This window comes from Ctenopharyngodon idella, chromosome 19 (genome assembly GCF_019924925.1).
Source record: "Ctenopharyngodon idella isolate HZGC_01 chromosome 19, HZGC01, whole genome shotgun sequence".
Classification (NCBI taxonomy): domain Eukaryota; kingdom Metazoa; phylum Chordata; class Actinopteri; order Cypriniformes; family Xenocyprididae; genus Ctenopharyngodon; species Ctenopharyngodon idella.
This window is the reverse complement of record NC_067238.1, coordinates 24,985,729-25,002,201: the sequence shown is the minus strand read 5'-3', so window position 1 is coordinate 25,002,201 and position 16,473 is coordinate 24,985,729. Positions and strand designations below refer to the sequence as shown.

Sequence of the window (16,473 nt, the reverse complement as noted above, 5' to 3'; positions counted from 1 at the left end):
CGTGCATTAGCTGCACACTCAAGAGCCCTTGTGCGTCATTTAATATTCACACTGACGAATGTTTTTAAAAGATTTTCCTAGTATAATCTATCTATCTATCTATCTATCTATCTATCTATCTATCTATCTATCTATATCAACCATTGTTTGTTTGTTTTTTGTTTCTTTGTCTAATCATGCAGTTTTATAACTTTTTTTAGAATCAACCATTATAGGCTATAGCTGTTTGCTTGTTTTTGTTTGTCCAATTGTGCAGTTGTGTTGTTTTTTGAGAATCAATCATTTGTTTGTTTGTTTGTTTGTCCGTCCAATTAAGCAATTTCATTTTTGAGAATCAACCATTTTATCTATCTATCTATCTATCTATATATCTATCTATCTATCAACCATTGTTTGTTTGTTTTTTTTAGTCTAATCATGCAGCTTTATAACTTTTTTTAGAATCCACCATTATGCTAGCTGTTTGTTTGTCTTTGTTTGTCCAATCGTGCAGTTGTGTTGTTTTTTGAGAATCAACCATTATTTGTTTGTTTGTTTGTTTGTCCAATCTATCTATCTATCCATCTATCTATCTATCTATCAACCATTGTTTGTTTGTTTGTTTTTTGTTTTTTTAGTCGAATTATGCAGCTTTATAACTTTTCTTTAGAATCCACCATTATGCTAGCTGTTTGTTTGTCTTTGTTTGTCCAATCGTGCAGTTGTGTTGTTTTTTAAGAATCAACCATTATTTGTTTGTTTGTTTGTTTGTTTGTCCAATCTATCTATCTATCCATCTATCTATCTATCAACCATTGTTTGTTTGTTTGTTTTTTGTTTTTTAGTCGAATCATGCAGCTTTATAACTTTTTTTTAGAATCCACCATTATGCTAGCTGTTTGTTTGTCTTTGTTTGTCCAATCGTGCAGTTGTGTTGTTTTTTGAGAATCAACCATTATTTGTTTGTTTGTTTGTTTGTCCAATCTATCTATCTATCCATCTATCTATCTATCTATCAACCATTGTTTGTTTGTTTGTTTTTTGTTTTTTTAGTCGAATCATGCAGCTTTATAACTTTTCTTTAGAATCCACCATTATGCTAGCTGTTTGTTTGTCTTTGTTTGTCCAATCGTGCAGTTGTGTTGTTTTTTAAGAATCAACCATTATTTGTTTGTTTGTTTGTCCAATCTATCTATCTATCCATCTATCTATCTATCAACCATTGTTTGTTTGTTTGTTTTTTGTTTTTTAGTCGAATCATGCAGCTTTATAACTTTTTTTTAGAATCCACCATTATGCTAGCTGTTTGTTTGTCTTTGTTTGTCCAATCGTGCAGTTGTGTTGTTTTTTGAGAATCAACCATTATTTGTTTGTTTGTTTGTTTGTTTGTTTGTCCAATCTATCTATCTATCCATCTATCTATCTATCTATCAACCATTGTTTGTTTGTTTGTTTTTTGTTTTTTTAGTCGAATCATGCAGCTTTATAACTTTTCTTTAGAATCCACCATTATGCTAGCTGTTTGTTTGTCTTTGTTTGTCCAATCGTGCAGTTGTGTTGTTTTTTAAGAATCAACCATTATTTGTTTGTTTGTTTGTTTGTTTGTTTGTCCAATCTATCTATCTATCCATCTATCTATCTATCAACCATTGTTTGTTTGTTTGTTTTTTGTTTTTTAGTCGAATCATGCAGCTTTATAACTTTTTTTTAGAATCCACCATTATGCTAGCTGTTTGTTTGTCTTTGTTTGTCCAATCGTGCAGTTGTGTTGTTTTTTGAGAATCAACCATTATTTGTTTGTTTGTTTGTTTGTTTGTTTGTCCAATCTATCTATCTATCCATCTATCTATCTATCTATCAACCATTGTTTGTTTGTTTGTTTTTTGTTTTTTTAGTCGAATCATGCAGCTTTATAACTTTTCTTTAGAATCCACCATTATGCTAGCTGTTTGTTTGTCTTTGTTTGTCCAATCGTGCAGTTGTGTTGTTTTTTAAGAATCAACCATTATTTGTTTGTTTGTTTGTTTGTTTGTTTGTCCAATCTATCTATCTATCCATCTATCTATCTATCAACCATTGTTTGTTTGTTTGTTTTTTGTTTTTTAGTCGAATCATGCAGCTTTATAACTTTTTTTTAGAATCCACCATTATGCTAGCTGTTTGTTTGTCTTTGTTTGTCCAATCGTGCAGTTGTGTTGTTTTTTGAGAATCAACCATTATTTGTTTGTTTGTTTGTTTGTTTGTTTGTCCAATCTATCTATCTATCCATCTATCTATCTATCTATCAACCATTGTTTGTTTGTTTGTTTTTTGTTTTTTTAGTCGAATCATGCAGCTTTATAACTTTTCTTTAGAATCCACCATTATGCTAGCTGTTTGTTTGTCTTTGTTTGTCCAATCGTGCAGTTGTGTTGTTTTTTGAGAATCAACCATTATTTGTTTGTTTGTTTGTTTGTTTGTCCAATCTATCTATCTATCTATCTATCTATCTATCGTCTGTCTGTTAACCTTTGTTTGTTTGTTTATGTCTAATCATGCAGTTTTATAACTTTTTTAGAATCAACCATTATAGGCTATAGCTGTTTGTTTGTTTTTGTTTTTCCAATCGTGCAGCAGTTTTTGAGAATGAACCATTATTTGTTTGTCCAATTATACAATTTCATATCAGCCATTTTATCTATCTGTCAACCATTGTTTGTTTGTTTTTGTTTCTTGTCTAATTTTATAAGTTTTTTAGAATCAACCATTATAGGCTATAGGTGTTTGTTTGTTTGTTTGTTTTTGTTTGTCCAATCATGCAACTGGACAAATAAACCATTATTTGTTTGTCCAATTAAGCAATTTCATTATATATTTTTTGAGAATCAACTATCTATCTATCTATCTGTTTGTTTGTTTTTGTTTTTTTTGTCTAATTATGCAATTATCTGATAATATTTTTTATGCTGTGAAGCTCCAACATCTAATTGATTTGAGTGAACACATGAAAAAATCCACAAATGAAAATGCTCTTATTAAATCAGCCTCGAATAATACAAATGTAATTGACAACAAGTATCTATACAAATATGAACCAGTTGGGTAATAAAGAATTTGAACACAGTGCTTGCTAAAGGAAAACAGCAGTTAGAGGGTTTTTAATTTAATTAAAAAATCCTTTTAAATGACACAAAAGTGTAATCAATCAAAATCTTGCCATTGAAGCCTTACTCATGTGTTGTTGAAGGATGCTCAACTTTCAAATGTTGACTCAACAACGCCCACTCTGCAACACCCATTCTGCAACGTGGCGAGACTTTTATGTTCAAGGTTAAACTGTTAACGACCCTCTGTATCTGGACACAATAGGGTTAACTGTGCTTCAGTATTACCTTTCTATTGTACAGGTGAAACAGGTATATCTGGGCCCTGAAGTAAATCATTTCCAGCTCAGCACACAAACCACAATCCTATTAGTATTGTTACTACCAACAAATGTAAATATAATAAATACAATACACTGAACAGCTAATGTAAGCAGATATTTTTAGTAGTTTTTTTCCATGACACAGCACATTGTGTGGATACCATGAAATAACCACCAAAGCCTGATTTTCTTTGCTTATGATCACTACTGTTATTATATCATCTAGATCAGAAGTAATTATTGACAAGGGCGGAACATGAACCGTATGCTGGCTAGTGTAGAGCTGCATGTTGAACAGAAAGCTGAGCTGCTACCCTGCCAGTGCACTGTATAACTCTTGTCTGAAACATTTATGCTCATTCTCATCTGTCCCAAGGCAGCCATCAAACTAAGAACCATGTCTAAGATAGTTTTATATGCTACATAATTCAAATGGAGACTGAGACACTGTATTTATAGCCAAGATGTTACCATTATAATTTATTTAAACAACAATGTATAATGTTTTCATAACTTTACACTGTAAAAAATAATCTTCTCAATCAGAATTTTGTCTCGTTTTTTTCAACTGATTAATATGTTTACGAGCTGATTAATTCATTAAAAAATATTAAAATTAAAAATGAATTAAAACAAAATGAACGAATTAAAAACTAAATCCATTAAGTTATCCCATGATGGGAACATTTAAAAGGTTCTCTATCTGAAGTGCTTGAACCCGAAGAGCTGTGTGTAAAGAGAACTTTGGTGACTCTCATGTACGGCGATGGACTTACAGTGACAAAAGACGATTGTAAGATCCTTAACTGTAATGAACCGTGATGTTTCTGTACACTGTCCACACCCAGTTTGTTTTCTTTGGAAAGAACTGGTGTGCCCTTCCCACCATGTCCTGCTAGTGCCGGACTCCATCTGGTGCTTGTGAAGAATGTCAGCTTTTAAAGGCACAACCACCCTTAATATCAGAGCTGCTGTATGATAGAGCACTAATGGCTATAGAGCCTATAAAATAATGAAAACACCACATGTAATAAGTTCTAAGTAAGGAAATCACACTCACAAAAAATTCACAAGTTCACACTTACAGATAATCAGATCAGAGTAAAAGAGTATGCATATGTGCCAAGCTGTCTGAGGAGAGGGCTCCGAGCTCGGAATTTGGCCCGAACACAGAGTACTCCTCCCGTATCCCTGGCTGGGATAGTAATCAGCCGAAAGTGAGGAGTTGGGGTGGTGGAGGGATGCAGAAAACTGTCGAGGAACATAGATGAGCTGGCTATTTATATATAGGCTAGGCTTCCCCTGGTGCTGATTGGATAGATCATTTGAACGTGTTCCTCTTGAACTTTGTTAATAAAACTTCTTTAGGTGAGTCCAATTAACAGCATGCATCAATTCTAAATTTGAACGTTTTCAGAAGTCTTTTGAACGTTTTCAAGCCCCCAAAACGTTTTCAATTAAAAATGGAAAACTTTTTATGTGTTTTGGCCATCCGGAAACGTTTCAAAGGGTACATTTACACGACAACGATGCACTAAAAACAGAAACGTTTTTCCTTTGCGTTTTTCACTTACACACTACAACATTGTCAAAACGTTCCCCGTTCACACAGATCCGCGAAAATGATTGAAAAAGCTGCATTATGCTGCCAGGCCAGTAGTTGGCGAAGTCACTTTGTAAAGAAAAACTACGCGCCTATAGACATGTAATATGCATGCGCATGACATCACCGTTTTCACAAATTTGCATTTTTGTTTACATAGAGATGATAACGGTCTCATTTTCAAAAACTTGTACTTTGAAACCTGTTTTCAAAAGTTTGTGTTTTCAGGCCCCCAAAACGCCGTCGTCCTGTAAATGAACGGCCAAAACACATAAAACGTTTTTCAGTCTATCGGTACGTAGTGTTTCTTTAGAAAAGAAAGTAGTACTTGTTGTCATGTAAACATACCCTAAAAATCACATACTGTCTTATCTTATGTTTTTAACCCATTTCAACTCAAAATACAAAAATAATGTACATATGTGTTTCGTAAATATTATTATTGAGGTTTTTGTCTGCAGATGTACTGCATGTTCAGTAATACCAGCATTGTTTAGAACAGCCCCTTTTCTGTTTTCATTTCAGGATTTTGGATTGCACCTTGAGGTTTAATGTTTGCCAAGAACCTGTAGCGCTTGATATTTTGCCAGTTGTGCTGCTGTCTTTTCCATGCCAAAACCAATTGATTTTCCTTTTTTGTCTCAGGGGAATTTGAGGAGTTCTATTTCCATGATAAGATCTCTAGCAACCTTTTCTAGATAGGCGCACACATTGTATGTGTCTTACATTACTGACTTTCTTCAGTGCACAAACTTAATAAGCCTGTCCAGAGTTGTGCTAGACCTTGAGGTGCACTGTTTTCTGAACATAAAAGGGCAACAACAATGAATTAGACCTGTAATCATCTATATCAAATGTTGTGTATGCATTTCTGTGCTTTGGCAAATAGACTTTTAGACACTAAAGTTCATTCACAACTGAGTACTATATGAATGTCACCTTATATCTTTAATAGAAACAGAACTGACTAGATTCTCAAAACTATTTTTTATTAGTAAGTCACCATCAATTTATAGTTTAAATTTGTCGTCATACTGTATGTCTGCAGAAAGAGGCTATCTCCCACAATAGCTTGATGAAGTGAAGGCTGTCACCTAGTGGTTATTGTATGAAACTCATCATATTTATCAGATTTATACAGGCTGTGTTCTTTTGACTAAACCTGCCATTTGCAGAACTGATCTTTGGGAGATCCACGAGAATCTTTTTAACAAAACAGGGTAATAGGAAAATTTTATGCTCCAGAAATCACCGTAGTGCATTTACTCTACAGATCTGCAAAATAATGTCATATCAGAATCAGGTTTGATGGTATATCATTTACATCTGTTACATTTATTCATTCATTTATCCAAAGCAACTTGAGGAATATAACAAGCGATTCATATCAAGGAGGCAATAACATGAGAAGTGATAGCAATACAAAGTTTCAAACATGGCAGTACAAACTAGAACAAGGATGATGATAATGATACTTTATCTGTCCCAGCTGAGGAAATTTTAATAAAATTATAATAATACTAAAATAACACTGATATGAAGCTGCGTAACAACATTAATAACAATCACACAGTCATGTCATTCACGCTAGAATTCAACAATTTTATATGGAGGGATAAAGAAATAGTGAAAGCATCAAAGTAGATTTTTTCTTTTAAAAAAGTCAGTTACATGCTGACGGAAGAGATGAGTTTTCAGCTGTTTCTTGAATTTTCTCAGGCATGGTTAGGAGTCAAGGAACAGAGAAGGAGAACGTTCTGGAAAGTGATTTTGTACCTCTCTGTGCTGGTATCTTGAGGCACACTATCACTCGAGATATTCCGCTTTATCTGCCTAAGCTCTCAACTTTAGCGCTGATCTATTGATACCATCAGATATGCTGGGAAATGTAGGTGACGCAAGCATTTAACAGCGTAATAAATCATAGCCAGACTTCAAAACAATGTCTGCAGCTAATGAACTTATTGAAGATTTACTCTGTTCGTTTGAACTCATATGGGGTTTGGAAATGAGGTTTGGCTCATTCTCCCAAAGAATAACAATACAAGTTGTGACTTTGCAGAGCCTGGAAAGATTTATAAACAAGAAAGTCCTGGCGACTCGGATCGTCACAGTTATTTGGTGAAGGACACAGTCAGGGTGAATGCTTGTGATATGAATTTCCCAGGGGAGCAGACATTCACACACTCATGCATTTGCATATTAATAGTTAACAATTTCATTGTATGATTTTTAAAATAGAAACAGAACGAGTGTTCTGTGTTCCGCTTCTAAAGGAAGAGTCATTGAGGTCGCTGTGGCGTCCTTAATCTCAAACAGGCATAGCAGCTCCAGGGTTACAGGAGGCAGTGTGCCATGCCGTTATTCTGCGGCCAGGATCCCAGCTAACAGGGAACGTTCTCAGAACTTTGGCAAGGATCTCTCAAAGTTAATAACAAATGTTCTTCCAGTAACGTTAAAGGCACAATATGTACGATTTTTGGATTGAAATATCCAAAAAATACTAGAACAATGTTATATTTTGTTGATTTGTGTACTTACATTATCCCAAATGTTTCCGACAATGTTTAAATCCAGAGAAATCTGCAATTTTGACCAGTGTTACGGCCCGTGTCATTGCGTCACCTGTCAATGACGTCATATCCGCGATTTCTGTAGAAACCATAGAAACACCAAAGACTTTAATATATTATGTGTTTTGTTAGACAGGTGATTAACTGTTTGGATACCTTTATCAACAGAAAACTAATCATTGTTATATAGCTTAACACGGTTAGTCTTAGTTTGAATCTCTTGTTTTCTTGATTTAACATGTTTGTGGCTCAGAGACAACTCTATTTTGTCAAGTGGCTAACATAGCATAATCAGAAAGAGCTTTATTTGTGGTAGCAGTAATACAGAATTTTCTCTACCATAAAATGTATTTTAAAATCAATTGCATGCCATTGTCACGATCACCAGCTGAAGTACCCTTGATATCCAACAGAGGGCACTTCACATCAGACTGTTGTCATTCCCTCACAAACTACATTTCCCATAATTCTCTGCCTGGACTCATCAGCATTCATTACATTCAGCTGTTGCTCATTAGCTCTGCCTATATAAGCCTGGTTTTCTCAGTCATTCTTTGCAAAGTCTTGTATGTGTCTCAACTGCATTTCTGAGCACTATCCGGGTTTCCCGTGTTCATGGTTTTGATTTTCTGCCAGTTGTTCTGGTTTACTCTTTGCATGTGTTTCTTGGGCTGTGTTATATGTTTGGATTGATTGCCCGTGTGTATGACCTTTGCCTGGATTTGGGTTATGATTGCGGATGACCCTTTTAATAAATACTGCATTTGGATCCTCAGAATTAAGTTCCTACAACTACCCAGTGCGAAAGCCTCTATAAACAACAAAGCAAAAGGAGCTGCAGCAGCCGACTGTGGCATAAGCATAATAATAGCTTCGGAGCTCTTTCATGGGACTTGAGACCGGTGCGCTGCGCAGGTGTCTCTCATTAGCATTCGCACCACCAGCTTCGTTACTGTCCCACGGCTTTCGGCCTCAACCTGCTTCATACCACAGTAATGTTAATAAAACTTTAATACATTAGATCATCTATGAACATTATTTCTGCCCGAGTCCCGTCGGATTGCTTTTCATGTGGAGGTGAAAACGACAACTCCCATGACTCCACACTCATTCACGGCGTCATCAAGCTACGCCCTTTGTTATTGTTTTGAATAAGCGGCCTCTAGCAGCGAAACTTACATACTGTGCCTTTAATAGAACATTTGTTCAAAGTTATCTGGTCTTTTAATAATGTTCTCAAAACATTAGCACAAAAACATCAGGCCTATTAATACATTGTTCATGGAAGATTTTTTTCTGAAATGTTTTAGTTGGACATTAGTCTAACATTTTTAAATGTTACTACTTGTTTCAGAATGTTCAGGACATTCATAAGTAACATTCCCATAACGTTTGCGAAATGGAACGATCCCCTTAGCATTTGCATAATCAAGAAAAATTTTTTAAAAAATTGAACATTTTGAACCTTCAGAGAACATTCAGAAATTATGTTTTATTAACAATGTTCGAGAGGTGCACATTCAGATAAATCTACCCAAACATATATCAGCTTGAGGAGGCCTATATATAATTAGCCGACTCTTCTGTCCCATGATAGATTTCCAGCATCCCTCCTCCACCCCAACACCTCAATCTTATCTGTTCTTATTCCAGCCAGGGATACGGGGGAGTAGTTTGGGTTCAGACCACATCCGAGCCCGGAACCCTCCCTCCAGACAGCAAGCCAAATACACATACTCTATTAGATTATATGCAAGTGTGAACTCTTGAAATAACGTTTTCATAACTTAATGGGAACGTTAGCAAAACATTCTTGAAGAATGTATTTGTTAGCTGGGAGAATAGTAATGCAGAATCTTATGCAATGTTGTGAGCAAGCTTGTGCGCATTTGTCAGCACTGGTTATTGTGTTTCAGAGTATTGCACATTGGTTCAGCATACTTTACCCCATTTTTACTTTTTTCTTGTTAAAGAAACCACAGAAGGGGTCTTAGATGGAAACAAAAGCAGCTCTCTCAGTGTGTTTGCCTCAACCATTGACACCCCTAAACCCCTATCAAATACCCCAGAAACCTGAACTCGGCATCCTGGCAACAGTTTGTTTGTGCTGAATTATAGACAAAGGGTGAAAATGTAGATGGAATGAAGCATGACACTAAAAGGAAGCCTTGCTAGGTGTCCTTTGTGAATGAAGGAGGCCATCTTGTTCTACTGAGAGTCTATAAAGGGCTCCTGAGTTGCCCAACTGTCACATTCATTTCATTAATAATGATCATGATGCCAGAAATAATAATAATAAAAAAGCTGTTGAGTGAAATGGGTAGTTGATTAATATTAGAAGCAGTGACAGCAACATAACATGCTACACTTCTAACAACTTTTTATATGCATAATTTTTTATATAAAATTATTACATATATCTTATATAACCTATATATATATATATATATATATATATATATATAGGGACCAAATGTCCCCACAAGGATAGTAATACCATACATTTGGAAAAAATGGGGACATTTTTTGGTTTCCATGAGGAAAACAGCTTATAAATCATACTAAATTAAGTGTTTGGAAAATATAAAAATGCAGAATGTTTTCTGTGATGGGTAGGTTTAGGGGTAGGGTTAGTGTAAGGGGATAGAATATACAGTTTGTACAGTATAAAAATCATCATGTTTATGGCAAGTCCCTTTAAAACATGGAAACCAGTGTGTGTGTGTATTAATTTTAATCAACTACCATATATAAAATGGCATAAACAGCCATTAGATTTATGGGATGATGATAAGGAAAGAGCAGATGTGGTGCGGTTAAATAGTGTCACTTGTCTTTATCAATAATAAGATGGCAGTCTAGGAGATGCTCTGGTGAATCGCCATCCCTCTGCCAGCTGAATGAGTCACGGCCTGTCCACGCTCGTGAAGGAAGGCGAGCAACACGGCTGTGATCTCGTTCCTGCAGATGGGGCCCCATGACTCTGCCTGTTTGCTCCTGATAACACTGCTGGAATTGTTCCTTGCTTCAATCCCCCTCACATTTATCAAAAGCGAGCACAATGACATCCTTCAGTGCTGCTGCATGCTGAGGTGCTTTCATGGCTGTTGGCCATCAAACGAACATCCTCAGCACTCACACAAATACATCAGTCTGAAAAATGTAATGGGTTTACATGAGACAAAAAAACGGTTGTTTCGTGATCATCACTAGCAAAATGATTGTAACACATTTTCATCTAAGTGTTTGCCATAGCTTTGTTTTGTGGTTGCTAAAGTATTCTGAGTGGTAGGCATGATGGAAAATCCTGCATTGCTGGTCACCAGCAGGTATGTTTTCCATGCTGAGACAAACATGGGATGCTGGTTTGCTGGTTCCCAGCATGGGAAGCTGGAGTGCTGGTGGACCAACTACACCAGCTCAGATTTGCTTGAAAACAGCATGCTGAGAACACCAGCTAGACCAGCAATAAACCAGCATTAACCAGCTTGGACCAACATGGAATTCATGCTGGATTCTTCAGCAGGGGGTGTTGCTACATCCAGATGCTAAAGCATTCCCAGCTAACAAAAATATGTTCTAAGAATGTTTTGCTAATGTTCGTGTTAAGTTATGAAAACGTTATTATGTTCCCGGTAACACTTAAACATTAGTTAATGTAACTAACATGAACTAACCATGAGCAATATATTTGTTACTGTATTTACTAATCTTATTAACGTTAGTTAATGAAAATACAGTTGTTCATTGTTTGTTCATGTTAGTTCAGAGTGCATTAACTAATGTTAACAATATTTTAATGATGTATTAGTAATAAATGCTGTAAGTGCAGTTCATTATTAGTTCATGTTAACTAATGTAGTTAACTAATGTTAACTAATGAACCTTATTGTAAAGTGTTACCATGTTCCCTTTATTAGTTTAAAATGTCAATTTTTAAAGATGTTTTTCTTGATTATACGAACATTAGAAACATTCCATTTTATTATTCTGCAAGCATTTTGGGAATGATACTTTTGAATGTTCTCTGAACATTCTGAAACAAGTGGTAACATTTAAAAAATGTTAGACGAATATCAAGCTAAAACACTTCAGAAAAAAATTTCTCTATGAAAGATGAGTCTTGCCAGAAAGTTAGCCAAAGTTCTGAGTTCCCTGTTAGCTGGGTTGTTATTTGATTGCTAAGTCCAAAGAGCCTACTTCCAAGTCTCTAAGAATTTCTTCACTGCATCCGAATATGCCTACTTCCATACTATATAGCAGGCGAAAAACAGTATGTGAACCGAATAGTATGTCCGAACTCACCCTCATGTTGTTTCACAACCGTAAGACCTTCATTCATCTTCTGAACACAAATTAAGATCTTTTTGATGAAGTCTAAGAGGTTTCTGTCTCTCCATAGAGATCCAACGCAACTACCACTCCAAGGTCCAGAAATGTAGGAAAGACATTAATAAAGTACTCCATGTGACTCCAGTGGCTAATTTATGAAGCGACGTGAGTGCGTTTGTGGGGGAAAAAAACATAATTTACCAAACAAAGCACTCGCGTTGTTTCATAAAATTGAGGTTAAACCACTGGAGTCACATGGAGTACTTTAATAATGACTTTACTACCTTTCTGGACCTTGAAAGTGGTAGTTGCGCTGGATCTCTATAGTGTGACAGAAAGCTCTTCATCAAAAAGATCTTAATTTGTGTTCCGAAGATGAACGAAGGTCTTACGGGTGTGGAACGACACGAGGGTGAGTAATTAATGACAGAATTTTCATTTTTGGGTGAACTAACCCTTTAATAAAACATTAGGAGAAAAATACCCGGATGATCTACTAGTTCCGGACAGATTTTGAAGTGCTCATTCAATGGACACTTTATTATCCCATGAGGCCACAGGGGATTTGTTAATGGAAGTGAAGTAATGCAACTGACAGTGATGACAATATAAACATGGTGAATGTAGTACATCCGAATTTCATTCACCTACACACATTCATACTATATTAAATATAGACCTACTTTTTTAAAGGTCACAGAAAGTAAGTTTCAAACCAAATATAGTACCTAGTATATAGTATGTAGTATGTGGCAGCACTAGTCTCTACAAGTAGTGTTTAATTTATGAATGAACTAGTGGTTTAGAATGAATCTTTCAGAATCTTACCAGTGAACTGTTTTCGTTCACTTGAGTAAATTCCAAAGCTCAGAGCCCTTGATGCACACTAAATCTCATAAGATCTATAGAAGAGTATTAAAATAAAGAAGAGCTGTAGTAATAGTAGTGAGATTCAAGCTAATTAAAAACAAGATGCAGTCTTTCATCTTCATGCTTGTTACTTTCAGTGATAGGAGAAAGATACTGTAGCAACATATTCTACAATTTATTTATCAATCAGCGCAACTAACTTTACAAACAGAATCAATAAATATACCCAAACTTTTGCCGCTAAGCTGTTAGCAGAAGTGTTTCCTGCCCTGGGGTGAGAAATGAATAAACCATGATGGAGAAGAGAGAGATCAAGTCAGCAGTCTGAAAGAGACTGGCACAGATAGAGTCACCTTGTCTGGTTTCCCTGTCCTCCATTTCACCTCCCCATGTTTCCGCTGCACCTCCCACCTGCGTCTTCCCACTCCGAGTATGTTTAATATTTTATGATGACAACTGGGATGATCAGTCGATATGAAAGTCTGTTTTGTATATGTTTAGGACAACAAAGTCATTTCATCACACCTCACTTTATTGCAGTTTTTCTCACACAGACATCCAGAGTTTTACTGCCTACATTTCTTTGTATTGGTGACCGTTAATGGCCTTGCTGTTATGAGTGAGACAGTCCTTGTCTGTCCTTTATAAACTCAGAGCATCTGGCTTTTATAATAGAATTTGTGTGCCAAAATTATACTGTTCAATAGCGTGTTGTTTTGCTAAATCAATGCCCATTATTTCTCCCATCATGGGCATTAGCCCCACAGAGGAGACCGCAGGGCGATTTTTGTGTTATCAAAGGCTGACTCAAGCGCTCTGCTTCAGCGTGCAGAGGTAGCAATAAAACTCTCAGTCTGTGCGCTGTGTCACAGCTGAATGCTTTAAACGAGACTCACCCACACATCTGAAATGCTCAGCGCTTTGTCAAGGGCATCCAGTCATTCTTCCCATTTTCTCTCATGCTTTAGTCTTTTTTAGTGCACCAGAAGGTCTTAACACTCTGACAACAGATAGCTATCATGGAAACAAATGGAGTAGAGATCTTTTTTTAATAGCCCTCATCAACTGTTCCTTTAAGAAACATGTTCTACTCTTAGGCCCCGTTTCACTAGTGCGTTTTAAAATGAAAACGATCCTCGTCTACATCCGCAGCGTTTCAGAAACGATCTCCGTCTGCACTACACGCTTTAAAACGCATGTCACATGACCGTTCATGTACACTGGATTTGCTGCAGGAAGCTGCAGTATTAAAAAAATGCAGAGTTTAACTGCACAATGGCTGCTAAAAATTACAACAAAGCCGGCAAAGATTGCATTTCAGTCTCCATGTTATTGTTTACACGGTCGTCAAGGATACGCATAGCGAACGTGGTCAGCCACGCTATCGTTTTCAGAAGTCTCAGTTTTGGTCGGTCTGTCCTGAAACGCAACCCCGGTGTTTTCAAGCTAAAACGGGGTCTGCAGCGTTTTCAAAAGTCTCTGTTTTTGAGGTTCGAAAACGTCGGCGTAGTGTAAACGACAGGCGTAACCGTAGCAAAACTTATGCGTTTTAAAGCGAACGTGGGCTTTTAAAAAACCCTGCAGGTCCGTTTGTGCTGAAACGCAACCCCGGCGTTTTCAAACTAATTGGGGTCTGCAGCGTTTTTAAAAGTCTCTGTTTTTGAGGTTCAAAACCGCCGGCGTAGTGTAAACGACAGTAGTAAAACTTATGCGTTTTAAAACAAAAACGCACTAGTGTAAACTGTGTAACTCACCCTTATATTTAAGACCGTTTAAAAATATGAAAAAGATAATTGCGCCATTTTATCTCATAATTCGGGATTTATTTTGCGCAATTCTGAATTTTTGACTTTCTTGACTGTTTCCCTTAGAAGTGTGAGTTTCTAACACAATTAGGCGCCATTAAGAGATAGAAACTCAGAATTCAATGAAAAACTGTCAGAATTGCAAGATATAAACTTGTAATTCCTAAATAAATCAATCAGAATTTAGAGATTAAGAACTCCAAACCTGTATGACTTTCCTTCTTCTGGGGTTCATTTCTGAAAATATCTTTTGTGTTCTGCAGAAGAAAGTCATACAGGTTTGGAGTGAGTAAATGATGATAGAATTTTAATATTTTGGGAGAATTATGCCTTTAAAAATGACTAATTAGTGTAACAATGTAGTCAGGTGGATTAAAAATTTTTACTCGAATAAACCAGTTAGTTTAGATGTTAACACATAAAGCACATTTTTTGGTTACTTAATATATCACAAAGCAGAGATACATTGAGAAATCAGAGCTCCTCCTTAAGGTCCCTAACTTAACATGCAACATTGACCTTGAATGTGTAAATAGATACGAATGAATATCGCTGATAAAGAGCTTGATTTATAGATGTGCTGCGGAGACTGTGTTTTGTGCATTCACACCAGCACCAGGACACAGTTTGATGAAATGCAGCTACAGACTCAGGTTAAGTACAAATCTAAAGGGCATGGCATCGAGCCAGCTACCTGACTCTACCAATCAGAGCGCTTCGTTTTCTAGTCCATGCTGCAAGGGTAATCAAGAGAGCGGGCATAACAAAACCAACCGTTGTTCCCATTACTTACACGATCTGTCACAGTAAAGCATTCTGACTCGATGTACTGTCAACTGCCAGGTGCAAAGATGCGCATTCACAATTCACACTGAGCAGAAAAGTCTTTGATATGCAGATCACTGCTTGTCACATGTGGCTTTTGTCTTGGCTGTGGCTGATGGCTTGTCTTGCGCTAAATATCTGACGTTCTCTGAGCTGAGTGCCTGATGCAAACGTTAGAAAGTATAAAGTATTTTCTCTAAATAAATAAATGCAGACAAAAATGACAGTAAAAGCAAGCATGAATATATATAAGATGTTTTGTATATATTATAAAACGGTTAATTCCATGTCCTTGATTCTGATTGGTCAATAGCTGTGTTTTATTCACGATAAAACACGGCTATGACCGCTTCACCCAACGGTTCTGTGTATCACCCTTAGCAAGCACTCTTAGCAGCGTAAACTATATGTTCTCAATTTATATTGTTCATTGAAGCTTACTGTATTATGTAGAAGAGTGTTGTGAGAAAGAGATCGAGTGAGCGAGTTTATTACCTGCATTCAGATTTAGCATTTTGCTTCAGGTCAGTCCTGTGTTCATAATAAAAAATCTGTTTAAATGTCTGATGTATTATCTTGTTCTTTTAAGGGGTTTTCCGTGACTGACAGCGCTAGTCAAAGCATTTGTCAGTTGCGTCTTGTTCCGTGTTCACAACAATTCAGTCTTTTCAATATAAAAGTCTTCGCTACTGACTGACTCAACGCTAAGACAGTCTTTGCCGCCATCTAATGGCGTAATAATGTAACTTCTGTTGCTTATGGAAGTCAATGGGGGCCATCACTTTGAGATTAAAAAAACATATGCAGATAAAACAAAATTAATATCCATGGCTCCTGACGTGACATTGAGTTCTTAAGAAGCAAAACGATTGGTCTATGAGTGGTAAGAGCTGTGTATGTAAGAACCTCACTCCCCTGATCTCAAGATCTCTGACACTAGAGACTGCGGTCTTTAGCCTCCTTGTTAGAGTGCCCGACTCCCATGCTGGCGGCCCTGGGTTCAAGTCCCACTTAGAGCGGGCGGTTAGAACAGGAGGGGTTACATATGCAAGAAACTGAACATTATTTGCCTGTTCTACC

General features: G+C 36.5%; 1 protein-coding gene across 1 annotated transcript in view; it reads right to left on the bottom strand.

The window, feature by feature from the left end:
• The window catches only part of poc1bl (POC1 centriolar protein homolog B (Chlamydomonas), like), a 28,598-nt gene extending 21,050 nt beyond the window's left edge, over positions 1–7,548 (bottom strand). Inside the window, exon 1 of the mRNA XM_051872195.1 lies at positions 7,530–7,548. The gene's annotated coding sequence lies outside the window, so the exon portion shown is untranslated. The remainder of the gene's footprint in view (positions 1–7,529) is intronic.
• Positions 7,549–16,473: the final 8,925 nt, after the last annotated feature.